At 37.8% G+C, this 12483-nt stretch overlaps 1 protein-coding gene across 1 annotated transcript in view; it reads left to right on the forward strand.

Annotated features, from left to right (window-relative positions):
- The window catches only part of LOC106957472 (voltage-dependent T-type calcium channel subunit alpha-1I-like), a 116801-nt gene that overhangs the window by 56437 nt on the left and 47881 nt on the right, over positions 1-12483 (forward strand). The window lies entirely within an intron of this gene.

Genomic DNA, 12483 nt, shown 5'->3' on the forward strand with positions numbered 1-12483 from the left:
TGGACTTTTTGATACCTTTAAGTTCATAAAAGAAAAAAAAATAAATAAATAAATAAATAAAAAATTCCCTTCTCACCCTCCGCGGGTGGTCTCTTTCATCCTCTGAGCTCGGGTCCTCTACCAGAGGCCTGGGAGCTTGAGGGTTCTCCTCCAGTATCTTGGCTGTGCCTAGAACTGCACATTTCTGGACTGAGATGTCTGATGTTGTTCCTGGGATCTGTTTGAGCCACTGCTCCAGTTTGGGGGTGACTGCCCCGAGGGCCCCAATGACCACAGGCACCACTGTGGTCTTCACCTTCCAGGCCTTCTCCAGTTCCTCTCTGAGGCCCTGGTATTTCTCCAGTTTCTCGTGCTCCTTTTTCCTGATGTTGTGGTCACTTGATATATATATATATATATATATATATATATATATATATATATATATATATATATATATATATATATCTCAGTGCGGAATTTGAATGTTTATTGCTACGTCTTCACATCTCATTTTGTCACCTTAGAATGGATAGTTTCTGTGTGTGTGTCAATATAAAATGCGGAGCACCTTTCTTCAAGAAAACGTCAGCCTGAAACGATTAGCGTAACATCGAAACTTATTTCTGTTTTCCAAAAATGTTTTAAAAACAACAGAGTGTGAGGCTGAACAGGGTTTAACCAGCAAGCAGTGCAGCTACTTTGTTGAATTCACAAATTCAACCCACCAGTTGCACAGGCATGTTTTAATGTGTGTTATTATGGATTCTGTTTTTTTTTATTTTATTTTATTTTATTTATTTTTTTGTCCTACTGTTGAATTATGGATTAGAAGAAGACTGTTTTGAGCTGTAGCCATAATTGGGTTATAGGTACATTCAGTATCATGTCTCAGAGGAGAATTTAATTCATATGGCTTTGCTGACATTACCCACCTGCTGCTTATAAATATATATATATACTGTTTATAACAGCAATACTTTATCCTGCATTGCCTGTTTGTCCCAACTAAATATTATTAGGAGCAGCCTGCTTTCATCTAAACCAATGATAAATGTCAGGAGGGCACCAGCAGCAATATGCATACACCAGCACAGCAACATGCTGACTGGCAAGCGAAGACCTTCGCCTTGCTCTGATTGTCTATTGTGGGCTTTGCTGAGTGATTTCAATTGTTTTTTGCTTCAGCAGCACTATGTTCTCTCATGTGTCTTAGGGTTTTCTTTGTTTTTTTTGTCTTTTTTTTACATCATCCAATAACTGTCCCTAAATTTGTTGGTATTCAGAGGGAAAAATGGATCAGTTTTCCCATCTGCCTGTCACACAAGCCTTTCTTTCCAGTTCATTTGAATTCTTCTTGGTATTCCAGACCTTGGCCCTGATTTTTTTCATTTTTTTTCTTTTCCTTTCTGCTAATATTCCTTAATCATATTACACACAGGTTTTCAGCTGCCTAAAAGCAGTTCTGCTGTTCAAAAAGTAATTTTATTTGCAGAGTGCATCTGCTTGAAGGGGCCTGAAACTTATGAGGAGCTGCACACAGTATTAGAAATTAAAGCACTAATAAGAAACTTTCATCATCTGGCATCATCTACGGGCAGAAATTAATTGCGATCAAGGAAACGCCCTCATAGGAGACCTTTATGAGACCTTTAGGACAGGTCATACATTTTTATGGCAATGAAAACTTCATAAAAAGACAAATATTGATAGTATCTTTATGACAATGTCCGTTTTACTTCTAATGGACGCGAAAAGCAACAAGGTTTACTAATGTGTTTTACAAATTAACTTAAAAAAATAGTTATTTATAATAAAGCACAAATAACAATTATCCTAGAGTGAAGGAAAAAAACAAGATAGAAAACACCACAACATAACTGAGTCTCAACAGTGTAAATATGTCTGTTTAAAGGCCAGTTTTACGTAATTAAAAAATAAGGCAATAGATCATCTTTATTACAACATTTATTATAATTACGAGCAGATTTTCTCATGGATTTAGGTAGAAACGTTGATTAGGCTGATGCTAGTAGAAAACTGAAGGTTTGCGCCAGACCTGACTGGTCTATTCAAATTTTAAATAGACCAGTCAGGTTTTCTAGTTTTTTTACTAGAAATGTGAAGAGGCCTCTTATTGTTAAGCATCACGATTCCAGATCAACAAAAAAAAAATGGCATCAGGAGCGAAAGCGTGTTGTGCTCCAGCCTACCCAGAGTTTTGACAGATCATTTGTGGGGTTGCCTGAAGGGAGCTGTGGACAAGATATGCCCTCGCAATGCATAATGGGTAGCTCAAAATTTTGTTTTCATTGTGCAATAAATGCATATAATGTGGTGCGATCTCTTGATATCTTTGCACAAGGAAATGGCCTTCTTCCTTTGCAATGTCTGCAAACCATGCACCCAGCTAAATAGTTAAATTGAGTGAATTCCAGAAAAGCCCGACATTAATAGTTGAATGTCATGCCAGGTTCGGTTTGTGTCAGCTTATACAGGTCATAATATTAAAAATAAACATACCACACTGGCTAGGTTTGATGTATTTATCTTTAGATAATCAGATTCAGTGTATTTAATGGCAGGTGTTTACCCAAGAAACACAAATTAATTCAAATATGCTTTAACAAAGAACATTTTAAGGCTGTGCACATTTATGCAATAAGGCTATAAAAGCTTTTTTTTTTTTTTTTGGTTTCATTATGATCTGTGATTTTAAACCTCTGGAAAATGTCCATTCAGTACTATGCTTCCACCTCACAAGCATGAGCAATTTTTTCCTTTCACCTGTCATCATCACGTTCTTGCAGCTTCACTTTTTTCTATTTATATTAGACTCATATCCTCCTCTCCCTCTGCCAGCTCAACTCAGACATAATGCTTTGCTCAAACTCAAGCTCTTGAGAGAATTTAATAAGTAATTTTATGGCTCTATCATCACTAACTACAGGGTACATTTTATTCATTTGAGTGCTTTGTAGTTTGCTATTTGTCATCTATTATCCACAAAGTGCTATATAAATTGCATGAGTCATTCTGCAGTGAGTCTGTGCACGACCCCACAAAAAAAAAAAAAAAATATCTGGAACTGATCTGAAATTTCTATTCTTCTGTCAACTATACCTGCAGTATCTAATGGTAAAACAACACTGGGCTGGTTTCTACTCTAACAGATGGAAAAAAAAAAGCCAGAAAGCTTCTTGAATGCAAGTGCAAAAACTCATCGTGAAAACAAAGAATAGAAGAAGAAATAATAGTATCAAGCATGCAAATTGGTTGGATGATAATGAGGAAACTAAAGAGGTTTCCATGAGTACAATACAGAGACTTATTGATGCTCTTGCTTGCTCGTAATGAGTATACTTTTGTGGAAAGAAATTCACGACTCATTCCAATCAGTAATATGCTCTAGTGATAGGAAACTACAGCACAACAGAAAGAGTTTATAAGAAAATGTATTCTTCAATATATTTCACAGTTCAGTATCCAAGTTGTCCCTGTAACTGCTGAATCAACATACCTGCATCCCTATTTCTGCTCAACAGACATTTACAAGACTGCAACCGAAAAGTGATGCAATTATGGGGATACATGTCTGTCATTCAAGAAGTAAAATATGGCAAAAAAAAAGATACATAAATAAATAGTGACCCGAACTGGCAGTTTTGCCTTTCTCCACAGTTTTCGTGTCGCTTCTTTTTTTTTACCCCCCCCCCCATTTTGTAAATGTTATCACAAACCCTGACAATCAAAAAGAAAGCTGATTTTTAAGGTGAATATGTTTTTCACAGATGAGAGTTTGGAATGAACTTGTAGCGACATTTTGTTTCTCCATAGCTCTTCAGAAACTTTGCTGTTCTTCATCGGTGGTTTTATGTCAGACACAATGACAGAATTATAGAAACTGTAGCCAAACACAGAAAGTAACAGTTTGTGTAATGAATCTAAGCATCTTGTTAAAATAACAAAAGCATTTCCTAACTATGCCATTGAAAGAAGACCTATTTCGACTCAATTTGCATGTGATCCACAACAAATACATTTGAACTAAAGCCTCCAAAGTTTATATAGCATTAGTTTTAATATTAACATTACAATAATTACTGGAAGCATAAGTTAAAACAGCTTCAGATAAGCAAGACAGTAGCTATTTTACTCTAAAGATTCTTGTCTGTTTATACTCTGAAGCTGCCAGCAGACAGAATTACTAATACATGAAATATGACAGCTCACATTCTGTCATTTGTAAAAAAGAAAAAAAAAAAAGATGTTCTGTTCACAATTTTGGACTTGTGAACAGGCAAGTCTCATATTTTACATTCCTTTGTAAAATTTAATGTTTGATGTTTTAAGTTGTCCTTGGGTTACCCTTATATGTATCTTGTTAAACTGTCACTGTCTGAACATAAAGAGCAGTTTGCATCAACGATTACAATGATCGATGAGAAAATGAAGAAGAAGAAGTAACTATTATGTGCACTTTTAGTCGAATTGGAAGTGTGTGATTGTTGTTTGTCATTTACTGATGTTTATGAATAGTCAGCGTTTTCGTAGACCATCAGATTCACATAGATTTGCTCCTGAATCATCTGCCCACTTGCTGCGCTGGCTCTAAGGTCTACCCTTTGGTAATGAATACTTATGAGCACATTAGTAGACCAATAAGAGTCATTAGAATATCAAGGAGGCCAGCAGATCTCATGTGCTTTTAGTGCTTTGGAATAGAGCAGCCAGCTTTTTTTTTCCAGCTTTAATGATCTGAACGTAACAAACCTATAGCAATCATTGCGGTCACTTACCTTCTGGAACAGGCACGTTCGTGTAGCGAATATGGCCTTTTTAAAATGTCCTGTGGGGCCCAGAAAGCGCCAGAAATTCAGAGTAGATTGCAGAACTGTGGTTCTAAAATTATGAAATACATACGTCGGAGAAAGGTGGTCTCTTTAGGGGAAACCATGGCAATGATGCATGTAACCTGCTTCACCACATTGACCTCTGCAAACTGGACAGAGAAACATTGGGAAAGTTAGAGCCTGCAAGATGAACTCTTTTAAAGACTAAAAGTCTATTGAAACAATTCCAGAGCACAGAAAAGTTCCTGCTTATTCCACTGAGAGTGATGAGTTATAAGCTGGTGTGTTTACTTTGCAGTGGGAGCATTGCTGTGATTAAAGAGTACAACTTGGAAAAAAAAAACACTATGATGCAAGCCCAGATGATTCTGGGGAACAGAGACCAAAAGTAGAGGGCCTGCTGGCATCTTTTTTTAAAAAGACTCAAGTAGCCAATGTACGCTTTTGACCGGAAAAGTGGAGAGCAAAGACTTCATCCCTACGAGTAGCCTGGAGATTAAGGTGGAAGAAATAGGCTGAAATGGTGCCAAAACCAATGTTTGATGCCCTTGATAAAACTGAGGTTGACAAGAAAAATTAAGTAGAGCATCCTTTCATTCATCTAGAAGGTGCCATTATTGAGTACATCAGAGTAGAGCTAATGCTGAACTGTGTCTTAAAAAGCTGTTTGAAGTACTCAGGAAAGCAGATGTCGTGCCTATTGCTTCAAGTGAATCAACAGATTCCTCTGACGCAGCCCTGCTTTGCTTATACGTTTGGGGTTTTTTTTGAGGCTGTTTGTTTTCTGCAAAAAACTTTTTGGACATATTCTGCTAGACTATTTTGAAAACAAATCGCATGTCTAAGAAAATGCTGCACTTCCTACACATTTATGACCTGAAATCACAAATAACAAATGTAATGACAGATTTCATTACAAACTCGAATGAGAACGTTTCCATGGCTTCAACATTCTTAAGTGTTGCAGTTTGATGGTGACGCATAACATTGGCCTTCATCATACAGTGTATTGATGAAGGTATTTTTTTATTTTTTATTTTATTTTACATTAACCAAACACTTTCAGCCTGATGGTTCAGAAGATATTTAGGCTTAAACATGGTGTCCGTATTTCATGGCATGAAAAATGACTTTGATAATGCTAACAATGTTTGGATCAACGAGTCAAACTTTTCTAGTAGAAAAACAACAGCATGGTCCTTCCCGACCAGTTCGAAGTTACATGAATCCCTTAGGAATCCCAAATTAAACATAAGTAGCTAAATCAAGGCAGTGTAACTTTTCTCGCAGACGGCAAAATCAAAAATCTGAGATCATTCATCAGCAATATTGCATGGCAAATAAAACTGATTTTATTTTTCTCAATATGTTATTCATTCATCCAGAAAGTAGTCTGGATACACATGTGGAAAACATGAAACACTATGATTTTTTTTTTTTTTTTTTTTTTTTACTCGGATGCACTTCATGTCTGTTATAGCAGTGACACAAACCTCTTCATGTGAGATTTTAATTTTTTAACTTTGATCCTCTTCAGACTGTAGTTGAATAACCATGTTTTTGGTCTTGGTGGATATTTTTTCTCAGCTGCAACTTTAGTGACTAAGGCTTACAAAATGCATTTGTAACTTTAAAATTATGTGAATCCTTTCCCACCCTTTACAAAGAATGAAATGCATAAAATTGTGCACCCGACCACAGTGGATATGTCATAAAAAGGCAGTTTGAATAGTTTAATTTGGCCCGATGAAACGGGAGGTCAAGACCAAGCTGCTATTATTCTAGGATCAAAGATCAGGTCAGATCAAAGTACGATTCATTGGTTTGGCAGACGGAGAATTATTTTGTTCTTTCAGCCTCTAAGATGTTAGAACGAGTCATCCCTCCTCAACTAGATTGCTTGATTTGGATAGAAAATGTAAGGTTTGATGAAGTATGAGTGAAAATAATCATTGTAATTCAAAATATCACCAAAAAGTGCATTTATCCATGTAATTTAGATAAAGTGACACTTGTATTAAGATCCCTTTCGTGTTTTTGATTTTTACAGCTTTTGCTAACGAAAGCCCAAAATTCAGTTTCTCCAAAAATTGACCACAAATATTACCAATGATTAAACGCAGTAACAAATGATAGAATACATCCTTTAACACTGATATATTGATTTAGTGAAAGGCATTGCCATGTAGTGCACAGGATATCAGTACTTTATTTGCATGAATTACTGCGTCAATGCGAGAAGGAGGCAATTATTCTGCCTCTGCTGAAGAGCTGAGAAAGTGCAGGATGCTTTAGCAGCAGCTTTCCTGTAAAATGTCCTGGCTCTCCTCTCTTCAACTCTTCAACTAGACAAACTTTTTTGAAAAGTTGTTTTTGACATTTTGTTCTTCGGACATTGTGTTAGTAGCCCATGGCCTTGATAATGGCTATGGTGGTTCTTGAAGCACCAACTCCAGCTGCAATACATCCCCTGTGAATCTTTTCTAAACTCTCAAACAGCAGGCATTAGTTCTCTGTCCTCTCAAGCCTCTGGCTGTCCCTGGTGTTTTTACACCATTTTTAACAATATGTGTCCCAGCACTCAGCTTTCTATTAATTTGATTGGATGTAGCTCTGTGTGAAAAGCCAGTTTCTTCAGCAAAAAATCCTCTTGTGGCTTCAGTGTCTGTGTCTCTCCCCCTGATTGTGTTTAGCATACACAATCAGCTTGAATATGTTTGATATTGTGTACTAAACTAATTACCTTTTCTGTGACACTCTAATGTGAGATGGACCTGAATTCTCAATTTGTATAATATTGAGCAGCCGCTTTTTTTTTTTTTGCTAGTTTGATTCTGCTGGATCAAGGAAAGGAAGACTTAAAACAACACAAGTATCATACTTTATGTGCATTTAGACTTCTACAATGGTACACAACACAAAGCCGGTGTGACTGGAAGTAAATTCAATGCAACAGATGATTAATGAAACATGTAATGAACAGAAAAGATTGAAAACAGGATAGATAGAATGTAAAAGATTGGTTAGTGGTGGGGGGGATAAAAGCAAGATACTCAACTTTTCTTGGAGATAAAAATTAGAATAAAAACAGAGACAATTTCCCTCGGAAAGGTGCTCACAAAAAGATAAAAGATCCCTTGTTAGCAGTTTTCTCGAAAAGGCTGATCATTGGAAGAAGAGGGGGAAAAGGGAGATGGTTAGTAGAGTGGCAGAGTGAACTTTTACCCAGTGCCTGTCAGTGCAGAGGACATTTGCTGTGTGTGTGTGGGGGGGGGTGTATGTGTGTGTGTGCACCCCACAACATGTGTGTACGCGTGTGCATGTGTGTATCCTTGCCTTTTCTTGACAGTGAGGAGGAACATGAAGTCACTAATTGCTCTGGTGACTGTAACTCCAGACCTTTTCTTTGGTGAATTAGAGAATAGGAGTGAGAACAGGAGAACACTGAAAAAAGATGGAGGACCTCAGTAAAACAAAGAAAAACTTGTCTATTCTTTGTTCTTAACCTATTTTTTTTTTGTTCCTAAGCCATAATACTCATATTAATCATTTCGTAAAATTGAAAACCACATATGCTCATCTGTTACACAGATTTATTATTCAGTGCCATTTTTATGACTGCTTGGAATGATTTTTAACAGTAATTGAAGTCGTGAATGTCTAAATCTGTTTGTTAAAAGTTACCTGGAATTTAATCATTATTAGGATGACTGTTCCTCTGATAAACAAGAACCCCTTTTGTTTGTGATTTCATGTTTATGAGAAATAAAAACAAGCCTTTACAGGTTGAAACGATTAAAACATATTAATAAATGATCTCAAGTAATTATATTGAGAATTTGATTGATCTAATAGTTTATTTTACTGAAGAAACATTGTCAAAATATTTTTTTGAGAAAAAAAAAAACATTCATTTTCTTGTAATAATGACATATTTCCTGCTTCTACATGACAACTCATTCATGACATGTAGTGATATTAACTCCCTTAATATCTTGGAAATCAACTTTATCTCATGCTAATCATAATCATATCCAAACTGCTATTACAAAAGGCCAAGCTTTGGAGTTATTTGATAATGATTAACACATCAACAATTCAAGAAGACAAGGTTTTTATTCCGCGTTGTCAAACTCCGGTGTGTGTCCTGCAATTTAGAGATTTGTCCCGTGTCCAGTACACCTAAATCAAATGGCCAAATTGCCTCTTCACTTAAGCATGCAGTGATCTTCTGTGGAGTCTAGCTATTGACTCTGTGGGGTACATCTTTTTTTTTTTTTTTCTTTTTTTTTTCCAAAGGGGATGATTGCTTATACATGCCAATGCAGATTTGCTCTACAAAAGGGATGTTTTAAGTACAAAATCCTAATATTGTGGACATCATTGTGTAGGTTTAGGGTTCTGGTTGAGGACTAAGTTGTGAAATTAGTTTAGATTAGGGTTAGGCGTAGACTGGAAATGGTCAATGCAAAGTCCCTTTCAAGACATAAAGACACACTATATGTGTGTGTGATTATATGTGTAGAAATACATTTGTTTGTGTTAAGCGATTATGTGAGTAATTTTGTGACCTGGAGGTGCTTAGTCGTTAGAGGGTCAAGGACGGTCCAGCTCCGAAAAGGCTGCAGAAACCCCAGGCAGACAGATACAAGGCCTCACCTCAGGGCAGCCACATGCCCCACACAGAGGTAGATCACCAGTGAAGCACAGGAGAAGCATCCCCCAGGCCACAGAAGCACAGAGGTAGACATAAGACACCCAGTCGCCTTGACAGACCCAGAACTATCTCTCGTCATGCAGGCCAAGCGCAGGACCCAGTTCCCCTCATAACTTAGGGCACGGACCAACGTCTATCTGCAAGAAAGCCCAGCACCAAGCAGGAGGGACCTCCTCAAAGCCCCTTAGTAGGAACCAGCCGCATTGCAGTAGCTGCAACTCAGAAGGACCAACGTAAGGAGGGCTCATTACCATCTGGTTTCCTGGTGAGCTTGGTCCTGGAAGGCCCGGGAAGGGTTTGGTGGGAGAGATGCCCACCAAAGCCCAGTGTTAACCTCGCGGCCTACAGCTACATCCCCGAGATACACAGCTCACCACTACTAGATGTGGCCTAAGCACACGTACGAACGACACCACAACAGAGAAGCGGCACCCTGCTGACCCTCCTATGATGCTGCTGGAAACCCCCAGGCCAGTCCCACACCTCCATTCTCCCTTGAACCAGGACAGACGACATGCATATCTAAGGGGCATTAAAACTGGTGTTGTGGCTGAGGTGTGCAAGGACCCACTGCTTTCCATCAGCAAAGTTTTCCCTATGATCCATGGTGTGGAGCTCCTCTCATGCCTGCGGGCTCTATTGTCTAACACAAAAAAGACCCTATTGATGTGTGTGTGCATATTTTAGGGAGAAGGGAGAGGATATTTGATTTAGGTGTTTTGAAGCAAAGAAGAGTTGCAGGACACCAGCCATTCATAACTGGGGCATTTATTTATTTTACATCTCAGCATAATGAGATGAAGTCATGCGATTATGATATAAGAAACTTTAAACAGCCTTTATTATTTGGTAATTGTGACATTATGCCTTCTAACTCACATGATCATGAGTAAATGTCTCGTGTTTCTAAGGAAATGAAAGGCAATATGAAAATAAAAATCCATTTATAACTTGTTTTAATGGAAAACCAAGCTTAGTAATCATTAAATAAATACACATCCATACTGAAAGGGTTATTATACATCATAATTATGTATACATTTACTATGAAAAATAGGCCTTGTAATGGTTAAGCTTTATGCTAAATACCTTATTAACATGCAAATTTAAGTTATATAATCATAACGATAACTTTATAAACAACCTGTTATCGTTCATAAAACTACTTTCCTTTTTAAAGAGTATAACTAATATACTGCTAAGGATGACACAATATTCTTCATTACTATATTAGAATCAGTGCATGGGTAATTTGTTTTTAACCATGTCCTCCTGATTGAATATATTCAAAAAACATTTTTCTGGACAAATATAAAAAATAAAAAAATGATGCTGTAATGGAGAGAATATATAAACAGCTTATCTAGCCTTTCGTTCTAGTGAGGTTGTGTTATATTTAGACAAATGCATGTAGTGCTGAACAAATACGTTTCGCCGAGATGTTCTGTTTGTACATGTGTCCTCAATTAAAATAAACAAAGCAGGACGATAGTGCTTTTAATTAAAATGATTTAGATATTCGCATGTGTAGTCCTGTAATGTTTATTTGCATAATTGGGTTTGTCTTTTAACTCCTCAACAGCTTTAGGCTGTATAACCATATTTTGTGAATAGATAAAAAAAAAAAAGAAAAAATTTCAGCATCAAAATAGGCTGCAGCAGTCTGTTGGGGGGTTTTGTAAATGCGGTGATTTAATGCAATGAATATGTAAATCCACTTTTCGACTGCTTTCTTTAGCACGATAAAATCTATTTTTTTTTTATTACTTTGCTGTTCTACATTGATGATGAGAAATGTGTGTTGGGATATGTGGCACAGTTGCAAACACACAAATTACAGTTCAGCTCTCTTTCATTACCACTACTCCATCTTTTTTTTCCCCCTCTTTTCCGGTGTGTGTGTGTGTGTGTGTGTTTCATCGAGAGTTCTGGTGGATGTGGGACGCAATGTACAGAAATGTTAGATTTAGGAGTGCAGATTTACTTCACAGTTTAGGGGCTTTAACTTGCGCACCCTGACCCGGTGGACACGCGACATAACCGCGACTCGCGCCTCACGAGCTCACCTCCGACATTTCCCCCAAGTTCTGCTCGGTGACCCTTGCTCTCTCCGGGACGTATTCCCATGTCTCCCTGTCAGCTCTGAATGGAAATCAAGACAAAAGCAGCACAGACAGAGCAGGGGGGGCGGGGGGGGGCTGACAGTGAGCACAAATAAAGATAGACACCCTGTGGTTAGATGGAATATCACAGAAAGAGAGGAGAGGGGGGAGAATAAAAACCTACATAAACAGTGAGGTAAGAAAGAGAGAGGAAAATAAAAGGGATGAGTGGCCACTAGGGGACTTGATAAAACGATGCTGCTATGTCACTGTCTTTCACACAAACACAAACAGCTCTTCTTCTCTGGCTCCTCACTCGCTCATATATACACATAATCCGTGCTGTCAGATATAAGTTACACATATATGAATCACACTCAGCCCAAATCCTTTCCCCAGCCGCAGTGGTGGTATGAGTTGATGTGTGGGTGGCATCTGTCAGGTCGGATGCTAAAACCCTTCCTCTGGCCAATGATAAAAGCTCAGACCCAGTGTGTGTGTGTGTGTGTGTGACCACCCAGATGTTTGTACATTAGCTGACTGCGTCTATCTGCAGCTCAAATGAGCCTTGGAGCTTAGGTCATTAAAGAACAGCTTTAAACTTACTTGCACAATCATACATAAATTCACACAGCTTTTGATGTTCTCCCCGAGCAGCTGAGTTGGTAAGTTTCTTTTAAATCTCTGCAGACTCTGGCGTAACAGAATCGGCGCCTGCGTCACTGGCGGAGCGGCAACAAGTGTTGGTTTTATTAGCTTAAAAAAAAAAGGCTTTACAGGAAAGAAAGCAAGTAGATGAAAGGGAAAAAAACACGACTAAGTTCCTTTATTT

Source organism: Poecilia latipinna, unplaced genomic scaffold, assembly GCF_001443285.1.
Source record: "Poecilia latipinna isolate Pla-1442-1.1 unplaced genomic scaffold, P_latipinna-1.0 Scaffold906, whole genome shotgun sequence".
In the NCBI taxonomy this organism is placed as follows: Eukaryota; Metazoa; Chordata; class Actinopteri; order Cyprinodontiformes; family Poeciliidae; genus Poecilia; species Poecilia latipinna.